The sequence below is a fragment of the Sciurus carolinensis genome, chromosome 9 (genome assembly GCF_902686445.1).
Source record: "Sciurus carolinensis chromosome 9, mSciCar1.2, whole genome shotgun sequence".
In the NCBI taxonomy this organism is placed as follows: Eukaryota; Metazoa; Chordata; class Mammalia; order Rodentia; family Sciuridae; genus Sciurus; species Sciurus carolinensis.
Window position 1 is genome coordinate 48,620,888 of NC_062221.1, and position 23,722 is coordinate 48,644,609.

A 23,722-nucleotide genomic window follows, 5' to 3' on the forward strand; every position below is an offset into this window, starting at 1 on the left:
AAACAGAAATTGGTACCAAGAAGTGGGATCATTGTTGTGTCTAACCTGACCCTAGTGATCAGGTTATAAGGATCTAGTCCTCAATCCCCTGATGTTGAAGATTTAACATCTGAGAAACACTGAGGCAAGCATAGAAAGCAAGTTTTATTTAAGAAATAGGACAAAGATAGCTGACTCCTCTGGAAAGAAACTGGGCCCCAGAACTAGTGCCTTCAGGAATGAGGTATCTTGCTTTTTTCATAGACCCCCACCCTTTCTTTTTTTCCTGTGTATATACCCCAAAACGGGCAAAGAGCAGCCCAGGGGATAATGGCTTGTGTTGTAAAGTGTGATCCTTCCCCTCTGTGGGAGGTGTTAGTAACCAGTTGAGCAAGGAAGTATACTACCTGGAGGTTAGCTATTAGTAACCCATTCCCTTTTGTTTGATAATCCTTTTCCCTTGTCTCAATAGGGTTCAGAAGTTTTTGGAGCTTTTTGGAATTTATGAGAGGATATTTGGTAAGTTTAGGAATGCAAGTTGGAAAAGTTTTAGATTTTTGTAAACAGAGCCTAATTGTCTATTCTGGTGGGAGTTTAGAAGTCCAGAATGCCAGTAGGACTGTTGTCAATAAAGACGGAGGACAGTGAGTTTTCAGAGAAGGAAGACTCTATTGGAAATTGGACTAAAGGTCATTCATATTACATTCTGGCTAAGAAGTTATCTAAGTTTTACCCATGTCCTGAGAGTTTGTGTGAGGCTCAAATTAAAGATAATGGACTAATTTCTTTGGCAGAGGAAATTTCAAGACAGCACAGACTTTCAGGGGTGACATGGGTATTGCTGGCAACCTTTAGACAAGTTTATTATGATAACCAGGAACAAAAAGCAGAGCTGAAAGATTTGGAAAAATTGCAGTTTGGCCAAAAAATTGTGAGTACAGCTAGGGTTAAGAAATGTGTGATTGTTAAAGACATTACAGCCACTAAAGAAATGCTACAGACTTTTCCCAGTAAGAATAAGAAAGATGGCTTGAAGGCATTTCAGAAATTAGCAAGACTACACCTATCTTAGGCTAAAAGGTGAAAAGTAAACATTGTTTTGAGAAGAGATCAGTGGGGCATACTGCTTGCACTGTGGGACCTACACAATTGTTTCATATTGCTCAGCTGCCCCAGTACTCAGAACGTACTGCAGCCATGGTGCCTGAAGGCTTGTATGCTGCTCAAGATGGTGGCAGACCACAATGTGAACCACTTGTGCTTGTTCTGCAGGATTGTAGGAAGCTGGAGTTAGTGGGTCATAGAGGCTTCCACCAATATTTCAAATGAAGGCCTGGGAAGCCACACAAAGTGCCACAGGGTTGAAATTCCTGCAGGTAGCCCTTGAAAAGACAGTGTGTGGAGATATAAGGAGAAATCTGAAGCTGCAGTGGAAACCCCAGAGAGTTAAAAAATGCCAGTAATGTGGAACGTCTGCTGAGGAAAGTTGCTTGAATTCAGGCAGAAACAAACAGAGGCCATGTGGGCTGCAACCAGAAAAGTCATGGGGTGGAACTACACAAGACCTTTGGAGAGAACATCACGATGCTATGTATCACAGATTCTGGACGTGCAACTATAGGACTTGTTTGCCCTTTTCTTCTGTGCTCCTATTTCTTCTCATGAAAATGTTTACTATGTGCTTGTATATATGAGATACATAAACTTGCTTTTGATTTTTATAGGAACTCACATGGAGAGTAGGCCTTCAGTTTCAAAGGAGACTTTGAACTGGACTTTGGACAAAACTAAAACTGTTAAGACCATGGACTTGGAAATGGACTAAATGTATTTTGTATTGTGAAATGAGCATGAGCTTTTGGGGGCCAGGGACAGAATGTTATTATTTTGATTAGATGTCCCTCAAAGCTCTTGTGAGGAAGAAAGAAAGTTTAGAGGTGAACTAATTAGGTTAAAAGAGGTTTAACCTAATGAGTACATTAATCCCCTATAGGGATTAACTTGGTGGTTACTGTAGGCAGGTAGGGTGTGACTGGAGGAGGTAGATCATTAGGGGTCTACTTTGGAGGTTTATATTTTGTCCTTGTTGAGCATAACTCTCTCTGTGCTTCTTCATATTATGTCATGAGTCACTTTCTTCCACTCATACTCTTCTGCCATGATGTTCTGCCTCCTCTCTAGCCCAGAGCAATGGAGCTGACCATCAATGGACTGAGACCTCTGAAACCATGAGCCCCAAAATAAACTTTTTCTCCTCTAATTGTTCTTGCCAAGTCTTTTCATTACAGTGATGTAAAAGCTGAATAAAACAGTAGCTATTACGTACCTATGTTACATCAGAAATTTTTGCAAACATCAATAAGATTATTACTACTCTTAAAATTTTTATAATTTTGCAGAAAACCACAGACATAATTACAATGCAATGTGACAAAATAAGAATAAAGTTTATATGAAAATAGTGGCAGCAAGTAATTGTTCCTGGGACCAGAGGCGAAGTCTTCAGAGCAAAGATGAAACTCACTGGGAACTTCTGGATTAAGATGCAGGTTTGAACACATACCTTTAACTACTCTGTTGTAAAATTCCATTGAAGTGACATAGAAATCCATAGAAATCCCAAGGAACTTGGAAGAATGCCATTAGTAGATCAGGAATTCGGGAAGATGTTAGAAAAGAAAAACAGATAAGATTGGGGAGTTGTAGTAGTTGTAAGATAGCACTGAAAACATGACTGCTGCTGATTTTCCTGAAGGAATACAGAGAGACTCTGAGACTAGAGTAGCAAAGTCTGATGTTGGCACAGAACTGCTGGCTACTAAATCACTGAAATAGTTCTAATGTAGCACTGATTCTTTGCAGAGTATCTGGATGAGGTTTTTGCCTTCAAATTGTAGCCAGGAAATATAGATCTTTAAAGAAATTAGATTCAACTGCAGTGGACTCCCAAATTGGACATCAGGGCTGGAGAAAAAAGAAGGGCTAATAACTCCTAGCTTCCAACATTCATGCCAACAAAGTGTTATGGGCATGAGAGGAAGCTCATCTGTCTCTATGCCCCCATCTCCCTCCCACCATAGAGCTTAGGCAAGTTTTAGTCATTGTCACTGACAGAAGATTTTTCATAAGTGCTAAGGAAGCATAAAGTACTGTACTGATAAATTCTGAATGCTAACAAGTATGTATGAAGAGATAACAAAATCACTTGAAAGAAAAGGCAGAATGCGAACAAACAGAAAGACAAATGCTTGGACAGTCAATGCATGAAACAAAATATATTGTCTTTTAAAGAAGTCAGTGGAAAGTTTTCAGAGCAAAAGGGAGATGATTGAGAGCTAAGATAATTAATTTAGAAGCTATTATATTGAGTATGAGTCCAATAATACAGCATTACTATTGCACAAGTAAACAGAGGACAGATCTAAAACATCTGATAACCCTTTAACAAAAATTATATAAGATAATAAGTGAGGGGGAAAAAAAAAAAACAATGTATTAAAAGAAAGTGTTTCCATGCTGAAGAAACACAAGACTTCAGAGATTCCAAGAACCTTTCAAATATTTTAAGATAATATTGTGAAAGAAAAAACAAACCCCACAAATTCAATATATCTTCATAAAATTCATGAATTCCAAATTGCAAAGAAAATCTAAGAGAATGACAATTGAATTTTTATCTGTTAAACTGGATACTTAAGGATTATGGCAAAACATCTACTATTTAATAAAAGAATTTGGATCCTAGAATTCTATACCTAAATATGACTAAAAGTAAAATCAATGTGCTACCCAGGCACTTAATGGGAAAAGTATTCAAAACAATGCTGCAATAAACAAAGGCAAAGCAAGAATGAATCCCTGGGAGTTGACCTTGGATAAAAGAAGTAGTGGTGAGAAAAGTATCCAGTAAAATTTCTAATTAAACTTAGAGCTGCTGCTGATGTGAGTATGGAACTTAAAATGATTGCTAAGGGGGAATGCCTGAAATATGTAAAGCAAAGCAGACAGCAAAATTAACACAAATGGGGGTTAGGGTTCTACATGATCTGAACAAACTGTGGCAGGTAAGTAGAGACCAGGACTTTGCTGGAGTTCTTATTTACAAGATGGGAAAAGCTATCCCTAGTTTTCTATTGTTTAAACCACGAATGGATGCTGTACTTTGTCAAATGCTTTTTTTGCATCTATTGAGATGATCATGTGATTCTTACCTTTAAGTCTATTGATATGATGGATTACATTTATTGATTTCCTTATGTTGAACCAACCTTGCATCCCTTGGATGAACCCACTTGATCATGATGTATTTATCTTTTTAATATGTTTCTGTACACAGTTTGCCGATATTTTATTAAGAATTTTTGCATCTATGTTCACTAAGGATATTAACCTGGATTTTACTTTCCTTGATTATATTAACACTAGAAAATTTAAGTATAGAAGAAACTTGACCTCAACATTGTAAAGGCTGCATATGACAAACCAAGTCAACATTATACTAAATGGAGGCAAACTGAAGAATTTCCTCTAAAAACAGGAACAAGACAAGGATATTCACTTTCACTACTTTTATTCGACATAGTCCCTGAAACTCTAGCTAGAGCAATTAAGTAAGAGAAGGAAATTAAGGGGATGTAAATAGGAGAAGAAGAACTCAAATTATCTCTTTTTGCTGACAACATTATCCTATATTTAGAAAACTCAAAAAATTTATCAGAAGACTTCTAGAGGGCTGGGCTTGTGGCTCAGTGGTAGAGAGCTCACCTAGCATGCATCGATTCCCAGCACCACACAAAAATAAAATGAAGGTATTGTGTCCACTTACAAATAAAGCAAAATAAAAGAAAAAGAAGACTTATAGAACTGATAAATGAACTCAGCAAAATAGCACGATACAAGGCCAACATTAATAAATTTATTGCGTTCCTATACTTCAGTGGTAAATCTGTTGAAAATGAAATTAGGAAGACTATCCCATTCACAATAACCTCAAAAAATTAAAATTAAATGCTTCATAATCAATCTAATACAAGAGGTGAAAGATCTCTACAATGAAAACTACAGAACATGAAAGAAAGAAATTGAAGAACTTAGAAGATGGAAGGACCTCCCATGTTCTTGGATAGGCAGAATTAATATTGTCAAAATGACCATACTACCAAAAGCACTATACAGATTCAATGCAATGCCAGTCAAATGGCCAATGACATTACACACAGAACTATAAAAAATAGTGCTGAAATTCATTGGGAAAAGAAAAAAAAAAAAAAAAGAGACCCAGAATAGTAGAAGCAATCCTTAGCAAGAAGAGTGAAGCTGGAAGCATCACAATACTAGATCTCAAATTATATTATCGAGCTACAGTAACAAAAGCAGCATGATGCTGACACCAAAACAGGCAAGAAGACCAATGGAATAGAATAGAAGACACAGAGACAAACCCACTTAAATACAGTTATTCAATATTAGACAAAGGTACCAAAAACATACGTTGAAGAAAACACAACCTTTTAAACAAAGGGTCCTAGGAAGACTGGAAATCCATATGCAGAAGAATGAGATTTGACCCCTTTCATTCGGCACAAAAGTCAACTCAAGGTAGATCAAAGACCTGAGAATTAGATCAGAAACTCTGAAAATGCTAGAAGAAAATATAGGCCAACACTGCAGCATGTTGGCATAATAAGTGACTTCCTTAACAAGACTCCTAAAAGGCAAGAAGTAAAACAAAGAATCAATTAGTGGGATGGCATCAAATTAAAAAGCTTCTTCACAGCAAAGGAAACAATCAAGAATATGAAGAGAGAACCTATGGAATGGGGGGAAATCTTGCTTTCAACTCCTCAGATAGGGTACTAATATCCAGAATATACTAAGAACTCAAAAACTTAACACCAAAAAGTAACACAGTCAATAAATGGGCAAAATAACTAAACAGACACTTCTCAAAGGAAAAAAAATTAAATGTTCAGCAAACATAAAAAATTGTTCACCATCTCTAGCAATTAGAGAAATGCAAATTAAAACTACACTGAGATTCCATCTCACGCCAGTCAGAATGGCAAAAATCAGGAATATAAATAATAATAAAGGTTGGCAAGGATGTGAAGGAAAAGGTACAGTCATATATTGTTGGTGGGACCACAAATTATCACAACCACTCCAGAAAGCAATAGAGATTCCTCAAAAATCTAGGAGTGGATCCACTATATGAACCAGTGAGCCCACTCCTCAATGTATATCCAAAAGATTTAAAATCAGCATACTACTGTAACTAAGCCACATCAATATTTATAGCACCACAATTCACAATATTCAAGCTATGGAGCCAACCTCTGTGTCCTTCAACAGATGAATGGATAAAGAAAATGTGATACATATATGTATAATATAATATATAATATATATATGTATATATATATATATACACAGAGAGAGAGAGAGAGAGAGAGAGAGAGAGAGAGAGAGAGAGAGAGAGAGTATTACTCAGCCATAAAGAAGAATGACATTGTGGCATTTCCCAGTGAATGCATGATCCTGAAGATTATCAGGCTAAGTGAAATAAGCCAGACCCCCAAAGTGAAAGGTTGGATGTTTCCCTAATATGCAGAAGATAATCCAAAATAGGGGAGTGAAGAAAGAGAGAAAAAGGAAAACGTGGGTAAGGAGTTTCATCTAAATAGCAGAAAGATCAGTAGAGAAGACAAAGGAGATTGAGGGGGAGGTAAGAAGGTCAGGAAAAGGGAAGAATGGTGGAGAAAATCAGACTAAACTTTCTTTATTTACATAAAGAAACAAAATAAAGCACACTGATTCCCAACTTCAAGTATATCCAGAAGACACTAATTTAAAAAAATAAAATAAATTACAGGAAGATCAGTAGAGTAGAGGCAGGGGCAGGAGAAGTGACACAACTAAATTAGAGCAAATTATATTCCATACTTTTATGATAATGTCAGAATATATTCTAATGTTATATACAACTAAAAAGAAACAGTAGAAATAAGAAAGATGGGAAAAGTTTATGTGTATGACTATTTTGCAATTAAGAGGAAACATTTTAAATATATATTTTATAAGTTTAACGAAAACTATCAATACCACAGTATAAAAATGAGAGATACCTGTCTATCACTTGAAGAAACCAACAAGATGAAAGAAAATTTGATCAAAAAAAAGTTCATCAAGAAAAGAATTACCTTGATGCCAAAACAAGGCAGGCAAAACTCAGAATAATGTCACTTATGAATATAGGAGTAAAATTTCAATAATTTATTAAAAATTACTACTAAGAGTAAATTAACATTAATAAAACAATATAATCATGATTTTTATTTCAGGAATGCAAGGTCAGCTCAATTGTAGGAAATCATTAATACAATTTACTACATTAATAGATCAAAGGAGGACAAAATGATTTATGTTACCTTTTTGACTCAAGAAGACTTTTATGTTTGCCCTTCTGCAAAGAAGCCACTAGAATATTGCTTTAAAATTATGTATATCTCATTAGTATTAAAAGATGTCTATAAACTTGAGAAATATTTGTGACCTATATGAATAGTTATAAAGATATAGGAAAAGACATTAAAGAAAGATTTTAATTAACTAAAGATAATATCTTACCCCTTGCACCTAGAGTCAATAGTCTAAAAATATCACTTATCCTAAATTGCCTTATAATTATTGTGATGCAATTTTAGCTACAATTACAATGGAATCATTTTGAGCTTTAAAGAGGTTTTTTTAAAAAAAGTTTTGGAACTATAAATACTTATAGTTATCAGAAATTTACAGTTTATCCACCTACTTAATATTATGTATAATAGTGTAAAAATTCCTATAGATAGATTATTCATTTATGAAACATTGTGAATGGAGACTATTGATCAGTTATTGAGATATATTATACAATAATGGAAAGTGGTAATGATTTTAATGGTGTATATAGAAACAAAATATTATACTGTATAATGGCAAATGTAAAAACAGGAACATATAATGATGAAGAAAGTCAAGTGATATAAAAATATTTTGAATTAAAGACAATAAATCTTACTCTTATATAATATAGTTAGTGTACATCTTTCAACAAAACAAAAATGAAAAAAATAGGCAAGTACAGTTATAAATAATTTAGACACTTAAGAAACATTAATCAAAAACTTATTTTTCCTTTAAAGTAATGTAGTTTACAATGTCTTATTTTCATCTAAAAGCTGTAAAGTGATCAATATTTACCAGCAGCCTATTTTTCCTTGGAGCTATCCCATGTCTCAAGCATAAATCATAGCAGCCTCCTATGCTCCTATGTAAAGCTCATGCCAGAGGAGGTAAGATTCTCAGACTTCCATTGTGTATGGTGTTACAGAAGCCTAAGGTCCAAAAGAAGTACTGAGGGATGTTGCAACTTAATCTTTCACCCAATGTCTTTGCTCAAAGATTTATAAATATCTTTATATGTGCTTTGTGAGGCTGACCTTTCCTTTCAAATTGGTCCTAATAACAATTTCCTTCCTGGTACTGAAACAAATTTTCACCTCTGAATTTTACCCATTGGAGTGGTTTTGTTCTTCTGAAATACCAGAAGAGTATTGTTTCCTATGGCAGGCCTTCAGGTGTCTGAAGACAGCTTGATATGTCCTGTGTTCTGTCCTCTCTCCTCCAGTCCCAATACCCTGAAACCCTAAGACCTCTTCTCATGTAGGGAGCTGATCTCTCACCATCTTCTGTATCTTTATGATGGACAGTTCAGTGGAGTTGTGCCCAGATCAAATATTGGTCTCCAAATGTAGACTTCTTATTAAGAGGCCACCTGGGATGTTATAAGTTCTATATAGATTTTAGTTTTAAATGACGTTTACTTTTCAAGAATAGTTTTTGGCTCCTGTTGAGCTTGCTGTTCATAAATACCAGTAATTGACCATTTTCAAATGAACTTCTGAAGTTATACTTCATTTATTCTGTAATTCAGAAAATTATTTTGAAAACTCAAGGGTAGATCTGAAATATATCTTTAATTCAATCTTATTAACTTTTAGTTTGTTGAAATAATTTTAAATATTGATCACCATTCAACACATTACCTGGTTAACTCAGTTAATGAGCTACAAATTAAAGTAGAATGTCATTTTTAGCTTCTCTGAAGTTGATAACCAAAATATTGAATTGGTCAGGATCTCATTGACAAATCACTAGAGAAGACCCGGTGGAGTTGATAGGGCTGACTCTTTAGCTACAACCCAGATAACTATTCTCATCCAGGCCCCACTGTATTATAGTCTCAAGGGCACTATGAGACTTTGTTAAATATTTTCCTGGAGAAAAAATTCTCCATCAATAGGAAGGCTTTCAAATGATTGCTTGTTGTTTTCCTCAAAACAACATGATTTTCTTTTTCTTGTATAGTTTTACATGGATCACCATTTACAGAGCACAGTAAAGTAAAGTTGGAAAGTAAGTGGAAAGACAGGACCAGGGCTCCACTTTCTGCACCCCATTCCTCTCAAGCCCTTCCTAAGTCATGGCAGCGCCAAAGCCTAGGGCTCACAGGAGACGTTGACACTGATTTCCAGCTTCCCATCATCTCTCTCAGTATAGTCAGCTCTATCAAAAAGGAGGTAGAACCAGTTAGGGAAGGTGAGCCCATGCCCATGCTGTGGGGTCCACTGCTCTGCCAGAAATACTCTTTAAAAATCTTTTTCAGACTTTTATTAGACTACAGAAATTTAAGAAATACTTTCAAACTTTTTATAGTATGGAAATTATTACAGTTAATGCAGAAGCTAAATACTTGTGTCTGTCGCGTCTTATTATAACTTTCAATACTTAGATTTATTAAGAGACAAAGATTGCAATGGCATAAGCAATTAAAATTAAAGAAAGACCATATGCTATGGCATGAGGGGAATTTCCAGTGGCTCCCTGTTCATATTCCAGTTGGAGACCCCTCCACCCCTAGCACCACAATTGCTTGAACAGCTGCATCCCCAGTGACTGCTCCTAATTTTGTGACTTAAAGATTATGTTGACCAGAAAATCTGGCAGCCGACCAAATCCTAATGCCTAAGAACTGTAGCTGAAGATAATTTACCCAGCACCCTAACACCAGAAAATATAAAAATGGCAATTCTACTAAAATTCTCTTTGTAACAAAAATCTACATGTAAAACCCATCATTTTAATAACTGAAGAAAAATGAGGGATTATGTCTGATGGTAGGATCTAGGAAGACTCCAAGTGAACAATCTCTGATGACACATAGAAGCTCAGTGTATATGAACTAGATAACTTTGTTGTTTTTTTTTTTTTTCAATTTTTCTTCTACACCTAAAGAGAAGATAACTGCAATTTAACCTTCAGTTGATTTAGATGATCTTTCTCTTTATTAAAACATGTTTTTAAAGACACATGCTTTTGTATTTATTTCTTACTATATTTTAAAACTTATTTCCCATGTTTACATCCCAGGACTAGTTTTCACAATTATATTCCTTCAGCATTCACTTAAAATTGGAAATGACATTAGCTTGGAGAAAGTCAAGTCCTCAATGTTCCAAGGGAAAGATCTTCTGCTGATATAATCTGGTCACACACCTACCTCCACTTTCTCAGCAATCCTCTTTTCCAAATTTCATTGATAAGTTAGAATTCCCAATTTGCAGTAGGACTAAGTAGAGAATGGAGTATATTTTGCATTACTTCCTATATTATGTAATTACCTCAGGAAAAGTTTTCTATGCTGATGCTGGGTGAACAATAAGAAAGGTCGAGGCGATCCAAGATGGCGGCCTAGAGGGAGACTGCACCCCCTGTCACTCCAGAACCCAGGAGTTAAGAAGGGGAGGCATTGAGAGACTCAGACTGAAATAGAGCCACGGGTGAGTCTGCCCACTGGGTAAAGCACAGCCCGGGTGGCAGGCCCAGATAGAGGTGGCTTATCGGAGCAGGGCAGGGCAGCTAGAGTCTTCCACAGGCAGCCCTGCGCACTCTGGCGGTGGGCCCCGCCCACACAGCCAGCTTCTCCAGGTTCTCCGAACGGAACTGGCCCGCTAGTGAGAGCCTTTCTGACCAGAACAAGCTCCGAGTCCCGGAGCCAGCGCATCGCAGCGTACTCCGGCATGCAAGCAGATTCAGGGACCAGATAGGGCAGCCAGAGACTTCCCCAAGTAGTCTGGACCCCTGCGGTGGGAGGTGCCGTTCAAGGCTAGTTTCTCGGAGCTGACCGCCCAGTGAGAGACTTTCTACATAGAACCAGCCAGAATCCCCCGAACCAACGGAGAGCCTCGATCCGCAAGCAGCCTCTGGGATCAGGGCAGGGCAGCCAGAGACCTCTTCAGGCGGCTCTGCCCACTCCGGCTGCAGGCTCTCTTCACGGGGCGATCCAAGATGGCGGCCTAGAGGGAGACTGCACCCCCTGTCGCTCCAGAACCCAGGAGTTAAGAAGGGGAGGCATTGAGAGACTCGGACTGAAATAGAGCCACGGGTGAGTCTGCTTACTGGGTAAAGTGCGGCCCGGGTGGCAGGCCCAGATAGAGGTGGCTTATTGGAGCCGGGCAGGGCAGCTAGAGTCTTCCCAAGGTAGCCTTCCACACTCCGGCAGTGGGCTCCTCCCACACGGACAGCTGCACGGTGCAGGCCCACAGTGAGAGCATTTCAGCACAGAGCCAGTTCCAAATCGTGGAACCAGTAGGGGGCTAGGGGCAGTTTTTTTCGGATGCGCTGCTTTATCAGATTCCTCCAAGACATCAGGCTACTGAAGGCTGGGAGGTGATACACTGGAAATCTACCAGGACACTATAAGCCAATAGCGGAAAACTGCAATATCTCAGGGTCCCACTGACAACTGACCAATATGAGAAAACAAGGGAAGAAAATGTCCCAAACAAACCTAGATACTACATCAATAAAACCCAATGACAGCACAGCAGAAGAAATGTCAGAAAGGGAGTTCAGAATGTACGTAATTAAAACGATCAGGGAAGCTAATGAGGAGATGAAAGAGCAAATGCAGGCATTGAAGGAGGAGATGAAAGAGCAAATGCAGGCATTACATGATCGCACCAATCAACAGTTAAAAGACCAAATACGGGACGCAAGAGATCATTTCAATAAAGAGTTAGAGATACTGAAAAAAAACCAAACTGAAATCCTTGAAATGAAGGAAACAATAAACCAAGTTAAAAACTCCATAGAAAGCATAACCAATAGGATAGAACACCTGGAAGACAGAACCTCAGACATTGAAGACAAATTATTTAATCTTGAAAGCTAAGTTGGCCAAACAGAAAAGATGGTAAGAAATCATGAACAGAATCTACAAGAATTATGGGATATCATGAAAAGGCCAAATTTAAGAATTATTGGGATTGAGGAAGGCTTAGAGAAACAAACCAAAGGAATGAACAATCTATTCAATGAAATAATAACAGAAAATTTCCCAAATCTGAAGAATGAAATGGAAAACCAAGTACAAGAGGCTTATAGAACTCCAAACATACAAAATTACAACAGACCCACACCAAGGCACATTATTATGAAAATACCTAACATACAAAATAAAGACAGAATTTTAAAGGCCACGAGAGAAAAGAATCAAATTACATTCAGAGGGAAACCAATAAGAATATCAGCAGATTTTTCAATCCAGACCCTAAAAGCCAGAAGGGCCTGGAACAACATATACCAAGCCCTGAAAGAAAACGGATGCCAACCAAGAATCTTATACCCAGCAAAACTTACCTTCAAATTTGACGATGAAATAAGATCCTTTCATGATAAACAAAAGCTAAAGGAATTTACAAAAAGAAAGCCAGCATTACAGAACATTCTCAGCAAAATATTCCATGAGGAAGAGATGAAAAACAACGATGCAAATCAGCAACAGGAGGCGCTAGCCTAAAGGAATAGCCAAATAAAGGAGAAACCAAATCATGTCAAAAACAAATATGAGTCAATTGACTGGGAATACAAATCATATCACAATAATAACCCTGAATGTTAATGGCCTGAATTCATCAATCAAAAGACACAGACTGGCAGATTGGATTAAAAAGAAAAATCCAACAATATGCTGCCTGCAAGAGACTCATCTCATAGAAAGAGACACCCATAGACTAAAGGTGAAAGGATGGGGAAAAACATACCATGCACACGGACACAGCAAAAAAGCTGGAGTATCCATCCTCATCTCAGATAATGTGGACTTCAAACCAAAACTAGTCAGAAGGGATAAAGAAGGACATTACATGCTGCTTAAGGGAAGCATAAATCAGCAAGACATAACAATCATAAATATCTATGCCCCGAACATTGGCTCATCCACGTACGTCAAACAAATCCTTCTCAATTCCAGAAATCAAATAGACCACAACACAATCATACTAGGTGATTTTAACACACCTCTCTCACCACTGGATAGATCGTCCAAACAAAAATTGAATAAAGAAACTATAGATCTCAACAACACAATCAGCATGTTAGACTTAACAGACATATATAGAATATACCATCCAACAAAGAACGAATACACTTTCTTCTCAGCAGCACATGGATCCTTCTCTAAAATAGACCATATTTTATGCCACAAAGCTACTGTTTGCAAATACAAGAAGATAGAGATACTACCTTGTACTCTATCAGATCATAATGGATTGAAATTAGAAATAAATGACAGAATAAAAAACAGAATCTTCTCCAATACCTGGAGACTAAATAATACACTATTATATGATGAATGGATAACAGAAGACATCAGGAGGGAAATAAAAAAATTCTTAGAAGTAAACGAGAACAAAGACACATCATATCAAAATCTCTGGGACACTATGAAAGCAGTACTTAGAGGAAGATTTATTTCATGGGGTGCATTCGAAAAAAGAAGTAGAAATCAACAAATAAACGACTTAACACTACAGCTCAAAGCGCTAGAAAAAGAAGAGCAGACCAATACCAAAAGTAGTAGAAGTCAGGAAATAGTTAAAATCAGAGCCGAAATCAACGAAATCGAAACAAAAGAAACAATTGGAAAAATTAACAAAATAAATAGTTGGTTCTTTGAGAAAATAAAAAAAATTGATAAACCCTTAGCCACACTAATAAAGAGAAAGAGGGAGAAAACTCAAATTACTAAAATTCGGAATGAACAAGGAAACATCACAACAGACACGAGTGAAATACAAAACATAATTAGAAGCTATTTCGAAAATCTATACTCCAACAAAAAAGAAAACCTCGAAGACATCAACAAATTTCTAGAGACATATGAATTACCTAAACTGAACGAGGAGGACATACACAATTTAAATAAACCAATTTCAAGCAATGAAATAGAAGAGGTCATCAAAAGCCTACCAACAAAGAAAAGTCCAGGACCAGATGGGTTCTCAGCCGAGTTCTACAAAACCTTTAAAGAAGAGCTCATTCCAATACTCCTCAAACTATTCCATGAAATAGAAGAGGAGGGAACCCTCCCAAACTCGTTCTATGAAGCCAATATCACCCTGATACCTAAACCAGACAGAGACACATCGAGGAAAGAAAATTTCAGACCAATATCCTTAATGAACATCGACGCAAAAATTCTCAACAAAATTTTAGCAAATCGCATACAAATATATATTAAAAAGATGGTGCACCACGATCAAGTGGGTTTTATCCCAGGGATGCAAGGTTGGTTCAACATTCGGAAATCAATAAATGTCATTCACCATATCAACAGACTTAAAGTAAAGAATCACATGATTATTTCAATAGATGCAGAAAAAGCATTCGATAAAATACAGCATCCCTTCATGCTCAAAACACTAGAAAAAATTGGGGTAGTGGGAACTTTCCTAAACATTATAAAGGCAATCTACGCTAAGCCCATGGCTAATATCATTCTAAATGGTGAAAAACTGAAAGCGTTCCCCCTAAAAACTGGAACAAGGCAGGGATGCCCTCTTTCACCGCTTCTATTCAACATCGTCCTTGAGACTCTAGCCAGAGCAATGAGACAGACCAAAGAAATTAAAGGGATACGAATAGGAAAAGAAGAACTCAAACTATCCCTGTTCGCTGATGACATGATTATATATTTAGAGGAACCTGGAAATTCCACCAGAAAACTTTTAGAACTCATAAGTGAATTCAGTAAAGTAGCAGGTTACAAGATCAATGCTCATAAATCCAATGCATTTTTATACATAAGTGATGAATCTTCAGAAAAAGAAATTAGGAAAACTACCCCATTCACAATAGCATCGAAAAAAATAAAATACTTGGGAATCAATCTCACAAAAGAGGTGAAAGACCTCTACAATGAGAACTACAGAACACTAAAGAAAGAAATTCAAGAAAACCTTAGAAGATGGAAAGATCTCCCATGTTCCTGGATAAGCAGAATTAATATTGTCAAAATGGCTATACTACCTAAAGTGCTATACAGATTCAATGCAATTCCAATTAAAATCCCAATGATGTACCTTGCAGAAATAGAGCAAGCAATTATGAAATTCATCTGGAAGAATAAAAAACCTAGAATAGCTAAAGCAATCCTCAGTAGCAAGAGCGAAGCAGGGGGTATTGCAATACCAGATCTTCAACTCTACTACAAAGCAATAGTAACAAAAACGGCATGGTATTGGTACCAAAATAGACAGGTAGATCAATGGTACAGAATAGAGGACGTGGACACAAACCCAAATAAATACAATTTTCTCATACTAGACAAAGGTTCCAACAATATGCAATGGAGAAAAGATAGCCTCTTCAACAAATGGTGCTGGGAAAACTGGAAAACTATATGCAATAGAATGAAACTAAACCCCTATCTCTCACCCTACACAAAACTCAACTCAAAATGGATCAAGGACCTCGGAATCAGACCAGAGACCCTGCATCTTATAGAAGAAAAAGTAGGTCCAAATCTTCAACTTGTTGGCTTAGGATCAGACTTCCTTAACAGGACTCCCATAGCACAAGAAATAAAAGCAAGAATCAACAACTGGGATAGATTCAAACTAAAAAGCTTTCTCTCAGCAAAGGAAACTATCAGAAATGTGAAGAGAGAGCCTACAGAGTGGGAGAATATTTTGGCAACCATACCTCAGATAGAGCGCTAATTTCCAGAATCTATAAAGAACTCAAAAAACTCTACACGAAGAATACAAATAATCCAATCAACAAATGGGCTAAGGAAATGAACAGACACTTCACAGAAGAAGATGTACAAGTAATCAACAGATATATGAAAAAATGTTCAACATCCCTAGTAATAAGGGAAATGCAAATCAAAACTACCCTAAGATTTCATCTCACCCCAATTAGAATGGCGATTATCAAGAACACAAGCAACAATAGGTGTTGGCGAGGGTGTGGTGAAAAAGGAACACTCATACATTGTTGGTGGGGTTGCAAATTAGTGCAGCCACTCTGTAAAGCAGTGTGGAGATTCCTCAGAAAGCTTGGAATGGAAACACCATTTGACCCAGGTATCCCACTCCTTGGCCTATACCCAAAGGACTTAAAATCAGCATGCTACAGAGATACAGCCACATCAATGTTCATTGCTGCTCAATTCACCATAGCCAGATTGTGGAACCAACCTAGATGCCCTTCAGTTGATGAATGGATAAAGAAACTGTGGCATATTTATACAATGGAATATTACTCCGCAATGAAGAATGATAAAATTATGGCATTTGTAGGCAAATGGTCGAAATTGGAGAATATCATGCTAAGTGAGATAAGCCAATCTCAAAAAACTAAAGGGCGAATGATCTCGCTGATAAGCGGATGAGGACATATAATGGGGGTTGGGTGGGGTTAGCATTAGGTTTAGGGTAGGTTTAGAGTTAGGCTAAGGAGAGCAGTAAGAATGAAGGAAAGAAGGACTGTATAGAGGGAAAAGAGGGGTGGGAGGGGTGGGAGGGGTGGGGGGGAAGGGAAAAAAAATAAACATCATTACCCTATGTAAACGTTAAAAATAAATAAATAAACAAAATAAAATAAGAAAGGTCATTTAATCTGTATGCATTGATAAATAATTTTTATTTTTATTTTTATTTATGAATTCATTTTTTTTGGTACTGGGGCTGAACCCTGGGTGTTCTACTACCAAGAGACATTTTCAAGTTTTTTTACTTTTTATCTTAAGTTAGGGTCTTAGTAAGTTTCCAAGGCTGACCTGGAACTTGATGATCCTTCTGTTTCTGCCTCTCAAGTAAATGGAATTATAGGCATGTACCCCTAAGTCAAGCTAAATACAGTTTTTAACATGCTTTCCTTGTGTGAAAAGAATTACAGTACAGTCTGACTCTTAAATATGACTCCATATTTAAATCAGTTAATAAGAGAAAAATTAGTCTAATTAGAAAATATGACACTATTGTGTGTCTGTCTATCTATCATCTGTGCCAAAGGCTAAAAACATTACCCCATACTAAATGTATTACTCAGGCAGGTCTAGATACAAAAGCAAGCATTCACTAGTACACTATAGTTACATGTCTGGATAAGTGTGAACTGAGTGCTGTCTTTTGTAAAATAAAGCACCAGTATAGAGGTCTTGATGATGGGTAGACCAGGTAGCATTTAGCTGCAGGACAAAGAGTTCATAGAAAGATGCCTCAACTTAAAGACAAAGAATTGTCTTGAAAGTTTGGAGGAAAAAACATCCTTCTGAGAATAATTTTCTATAAGAATAAGAGCAAAATGATTTAGAAAATTTGCCTGATTTTTCTAAGAAAAGTCCAATAATGTGACCAATATAAAGAAGAAAGAGGGACTCATCATAGCTTTAGCTGCAAGTGATAATTCTGATCTGGGTTTACTCACACATTAAGTAAATTATTTTCTCATAATCAGAAGTATAGAGGCAAGGTAGATTCTCCTACAGGCTAATGATAGAGGTGGAGTAACCATTGGTACTCTCTGTGTCTTTCAACCTCCTCATGATGGTTTGTTTTCAGAATGACTTGCTTCATGATCTCAAGATGACTGCAGTAGGTCCACGGGTCACATCCATGCATGTGAATGTACACTTGATGAAAAGGGATTACTCCTCTCAGTTCTCTCTCCCAGGAGAAGAGCACTGTGCAGAATCTCCCAGTCAGCTTTTCTCATTGACCTGAATTGGATCACAGGAATTTTCTTCATGCAGTTCCTGAAGTGGGAAATAAAACAACCGACTGGATTAGAATATTACCTGGATATGGTGGGGAGTGTATGTATGATAAACATCATAGGGACATAGGAAGAGAAAAAAATAAGAGTGAGGGCCCTAAAATATAAAAATAGAAATCCACACTGGAAACAGTAAAGTTGAAAATACTAAATTGGACATATTAAGCTCTCTCAGTATACTGAATAGAAGAACAAAGAAATTTCAGAAAATTAAAAAGTAAAAGTATAGAAGGGAGAGAATAAAGATTAAAGTTGCACTTATTAAGATTAAGTAAGAAAAAAACATGAACGAGAAACTAATAAAAGGCTTAACAAGAGACATTTCTTTAACATTAGTCTTGAAAGTAATTATTTTGGAAGTGGCACCAAAAGCACAGGCAATAAAAGCAAAAATAAACTAGTGAGCCCACAGGAGACTCAGAACAATCAACAAAATGAAAAGGCAATCTGTGGAATGGGAGAAAATATGGCAAACTGTGCAGATAAGGGGTCAATATCCAAATACATAAGGTATTCACACAATTTAATAGCTAATGAATAAATAGCCTAATTAAGGATGAGCAAAGGATTGAAAAAGACATTTTTCCAAAGAAGACAAAAGGGCTCAACATTAGTGATTCTCAGAGAAACCCAAACCAAATCACATGAGATATCACCTCATACCTCTTTGGATGACTGTTATAAAAAAAGAAAAAAAAAAAAATAAGTGATCATGGGTATGTGAAGAAAAGGGAACCTTAGTACACTGTTGGTGGGAAAACAGTAGGAGAGATCCTCAAAAAATTAAAAGTAGAGCTATCGTACAATCCAGCAGTCTCAAAGGATGCAAAATCAGTATTTCAAAGAGATATTTGCACTCCTGTGTTCATTGCAGCATTATTTCCAATAGCCAGTCTATGGAAACAAGCTATGCATTAATCAAATGGGTGAAGCAAATGAATGACTAAAGAAAGTGTGGTATCAGAACACCATGAAATATAATATCATTCATCCATAAAAATGGAGGAAATTCTGCTATTCATGGTAACTCGGATGAACCTGGGGACCACTGGTCAATGCACTATCCAGGCAGAAAAAGAAGAATGCTGTGTGTGTGAGATCTTGGATGTGTAATCTAAGAGTCAAAATCATAGCAGTGAAGGGTAGAATGGTGGTTTCCAGGGATTAGGAGTGAGGGAGATTGGGGAGATGTTAATCAAAGGTTCCAGCCTCCATCTATAAGACAAATAAGTTGTAAGGATCTAATGTGCAACCTAGTGGCTATAGTTCATAATATTGTTTTATTTACTTGAAATTTGATGAGAACGGACTTAAAGTTCTATCACCATGCTTGCATGTACACACACACACACACACACACACACACACACACACAAATTGTAACTCTCAGTGTTGATGGATGTGTTAATCTGACTGTGGTAATCATTACATGATGTCTTCATATATCTAATAATCCAGTTGTACACCTTGAACATATACAATTTTTATTTGTCAATTAAATATTTTTAGATAACAAAATAGAATAAAGAGTTTCCATTCACAAACTTCAAGGTTAGTCACTCGCAAAAATAAAAAATAAAATAGGAAAATTTCTATGAGATAAAATGGACGTGAGTCTTCAGATTCTAAGTGGCCCCATCTGTTCCACAAAAAAAAAAAAAAAAAATGGAGACTCACCCCTTTATGTAGTAAAATCGTATACATATTTAGACAGGGGAATAAAACAATAACATCAAAGGAACAAAATTACTGTAGCTTCAGACTTTAACTATATAGTACAAAATTGTAAACAATGCCTACAGAAATTTTAGAAGAAAAATTGCAATCCAAGAAGTCTATGTGCAACAGAATGGTCAATCTAGTTTGAAAGCTAGAGAACAGCTATGTATTTAGGGGCTCTGCAAATATCCTATTTATTTCCTCTTCCTTGCAATTGAAAATAAGTGAATAACTCAAAATAGAAAAAAGAAAAAAACTTGTACTGCATTTTTTTTAACTTAAGTGGTAGAGACAGTCATGTGTTCATCTAAGAGAGCATTTCAATTTGAAGACAACAGAAGATTTCTTAAGTATGAACAAACTCCACTAAACATAAGACGTTGCTTTAAGAACCTAAGAACAGTCATCTGTTAATACAAAATGGCTAATTGTGAGATTTAAAGCAAACTAACTGGATGAAATACAGTTGGGTAGTAATACCACAGTATGATTATTCAACTGAATACAAAATACAAACTTAATTGTTGATATCACATAAATCATCTAATCTAAACGTCATTAATCAATATTGGAGGGTTATTTTACACTGATGACTCTTTCTACCTTAAAATAGAAAATAAAGATTTAAAGCATTTTATGAAACATTTACCAAAAATACTATTAATTTACACATAATAAGAAGAAATATAAATGCTAATAAGCATATAAAAATTCTACCTCACCCAAATTCAAAGGAATGAAATGCAAACAGCAATATATCATCTTCACCCTAAAGTTGAAGACTCTTAATTGTCATACTCCACTCATTTGAGGATTGTATTAGAAGGAATCCTCACGTGTACATTGATTCAAACTCCGAAAAACATTTGGGTAGTGTGCATAGTCACTTTACCCCAAACCGTAATGAAGAGATAAATGCTAAGGCAAAATCTATAAAGCAACAAATATTTACATATAGTGACGTTCATCACACTTTATCTGTAAGAATGCAAAATTGGAGACAAATATCACCAAAGAAGAGAAGAGCATACATGGGATGTGATGTTACATAGTTATTAAAGAGATGTGTGTGAAGTTATCATTGCATTGAAAAATGATCATGACTTAAGGTTAAAGTCAGTAAAAGCTGATGAGTAATACTGTAGTTTATGTTATTAGGACTATGGAAAAATACATACAAAATTTCAGAAAAAAAAGTATGCCAAGTTGGTGGATGAAGTTGATTCTGAAATGTTGAATTATCAGTGATTTCTGCTTCTTAATACCTTCTTACAGGCTCTGAATTACCTATCTCTAACATATTTTAATGAACAGAGAAGAAAACATAAATAATTGAAAAGAACGAAAATATTCACTTTTATGCTCCCAATTTCTTCCATTCTTTCAGCATTCTCAGAGATTGTGGTCTTTTGTAATTGAATCTCGAGCTCTTTCACTCCCCTGAGATGTAATTTTTCTGAGACTGGAGGATTAAAAAGGCTTTATATTTTCACACTATTTCCTCACCTGTCTTGGTTTTCAATTTCCTCCTAACTATGTTTGCTTTGTTTTTGCCACTTTGAAGATCCTTCTCCCGGTTGGAGAAGACGGAAGCTAAATAGGAGTTGATTAGTCTTGTTTTCTTTTTGTCATCTGTTAGCTTTGTGCCATCTGGTACCAGCAGACAGCCTTCCTTCATCTCCTTGCTCTGAACTTAACAAAAAGGAAAAAAAGGTCTACTGTTTTGTCTTCAGAAAGTTTTGCAAACTTGAACTTGCTTTTGAGTGCTGACCCTTCTTAGAGATCCAAACCAATCTTCTGATTTAATATTTAGTTTCAAATCCCTTATTCCTCCATGACTCTTCTTCCTGTGTTCTTTAAAATCTGAGCCCACCAGAGTGTCCTTTCCAGCCACAGGAGGTTTCCCATCTGTGGCCCTTTAAAACAGGCCTGTCCTTTGCCCATCATGCACCCTTTGGTCCACCCATGTGGGTCAAGTGGCCAACTGCTTTTCTCTCTTTTCATCTCCTTTTGGGCCAGCCATTTCTGTGTCTTGTGTTCCTTTCCCAAACTCTGTTGCTTGATCATGGTTCAAAAATTCAAATACGTGCAGTGGTTTGTCTGGTACAAGGTGGAGAACTGGAAATTCCAGAGCCCTTCAGTGATAAGCAGCTATCATTCATTCACCTCCAGGTGAATGCCAGGTAGGATGGAGAGGCCATTGTGGTAAAGTCCTCTGATTTTTAAAAAGATGCCCAAAATACAGTGTGTGTTTTGTTGTTGTTGTTGTTGTTTTTGTTTTTGTTTTTTTTTTTTTTTTGGTACTAGGGTTTAAACCCATAGGCACTTAATCACTAAGCCACATCCCCCGCCCTTTTTAGTATTTTATTTAGAGACAGGGTCTCCCTGAGTTACTTAGGGTCTCCCTAAGTTGATCTCAGAACATGATTTTAAATCACTTTCTGGTGCTTGCTTTTCTTGACTACTGCTGGTGACTACACCAATCCTGATTTCAGTACCAAATGACCTGGATCATGTCATAAATAAATATACTGAAATCAAGTGAAGGGGAATCATTTCTGAAAGCTTCATTCATCTCTCTATACATTAGAGAATGCACCTTTTATATCATTTCTAAAAAATAACTTTCTTGAAATCTAAGGTACATATCAGATAAAATAATTATAAGAATTGCTTTTTATGGTTTGCAGTTATTGAATATTTTGATTATGTTAACCACTCTCCTAAATGTTTTATGAGTAGTATTTCATTCAGTTCTCAGAGTAACCCAGTGAACTACTTGCTATTGTCATTCCTGTTTTCAAAAGAGGAAACTAAGGCACAGACTGATCAAATAACATGCCCAAGGTTATTCAGCTAGTGTCAGGGGTATAATTTCAACCAAGGAAGTTGGACTCCAGAGGAATATTTTTAATAAGTACATAATCTTATCTCTTTTTACATTGTTACAAACTCAAATATGACAATCATTTTCTCCGCAGGTCCTCCTCATTTCTTCTGCTCTCATCAGTTCTCATTGTTCAACTGAATTGGGTGCCAGTAGCTTTTCCTCTCATTGCCTCTTTTATCACCCTCTGCCTTTTGAGCAAAGAAATTATCAGCAGGGCATGTCAGGAAGTTTTCCAGACTCTTCCTTTAGCAGAATAAAGCTTCCAGCTGCTGTATTGATAGTTGGAGTACTTCATCTTGCCTCAGCACCAGTTTTGTGATTTATTGATCATTTACTTTTATCTCATACCTCTGAAGTGTGCTTCTAAACAGCATCAAGATATAGACTCATGTGATTAGGTCAGACCCAATGGGATAATATATATACATATATATTATACATATTTATATATATTATGTATAAATATATATATATTCAACCAAAATCCTTTGCTTCTGTTCTCTATGTTGTAACTTTCTATCCAGGTTAATGTGTTTACAATGCTCTTTCCACTCCTCTTTACCATGAAATCTCTCTGATTGACCTTATTCAATGAAATAAGGCTCAAACCAAAATTTTCTGTGATTCCAAAATCCATCTCTCTGGGCACATGTTGAATTCCAAGTTGGCCACTTACATCCTTTAACGCAATATGTCCACAACTGGACTCGTCATCTCTCCCTGATACCTGGTGCTTCTTCTATCCCAAGTTTACCATCTATTTGGTGTTCTCAGTTAGAAATACTGACTCCGTTTCTCCATGTACCTTCACAAGAAAACAAAACACATCAAAAGAGTTGTTGGTAATTATCACACAGTCATCCTCTTCACTTCTCTCTGTGTAAGAGATTCTTTGAGTCCCGCATCTTCAAATGGCATCTGTGTGATTGTGACACCTGCTTGAGGACACCCAGCCCTGACTTCTCTGAG

At 36.5% G+C, this 23,722-nt stretch overlaps 1 pseudogene; it reads right to left on the reverse strand.

Moving 5' to 3' along the window:
- Nucleotides 1–1,120: 1,120 nt before the first annotated feature.
- Nucleotides 1,121–23,722, reverse strand: part of LOC124993604 (40S ribosomal protein S10-like) — a 37,459-nt pseudogene continuing 14,857 nt past the window's right edge.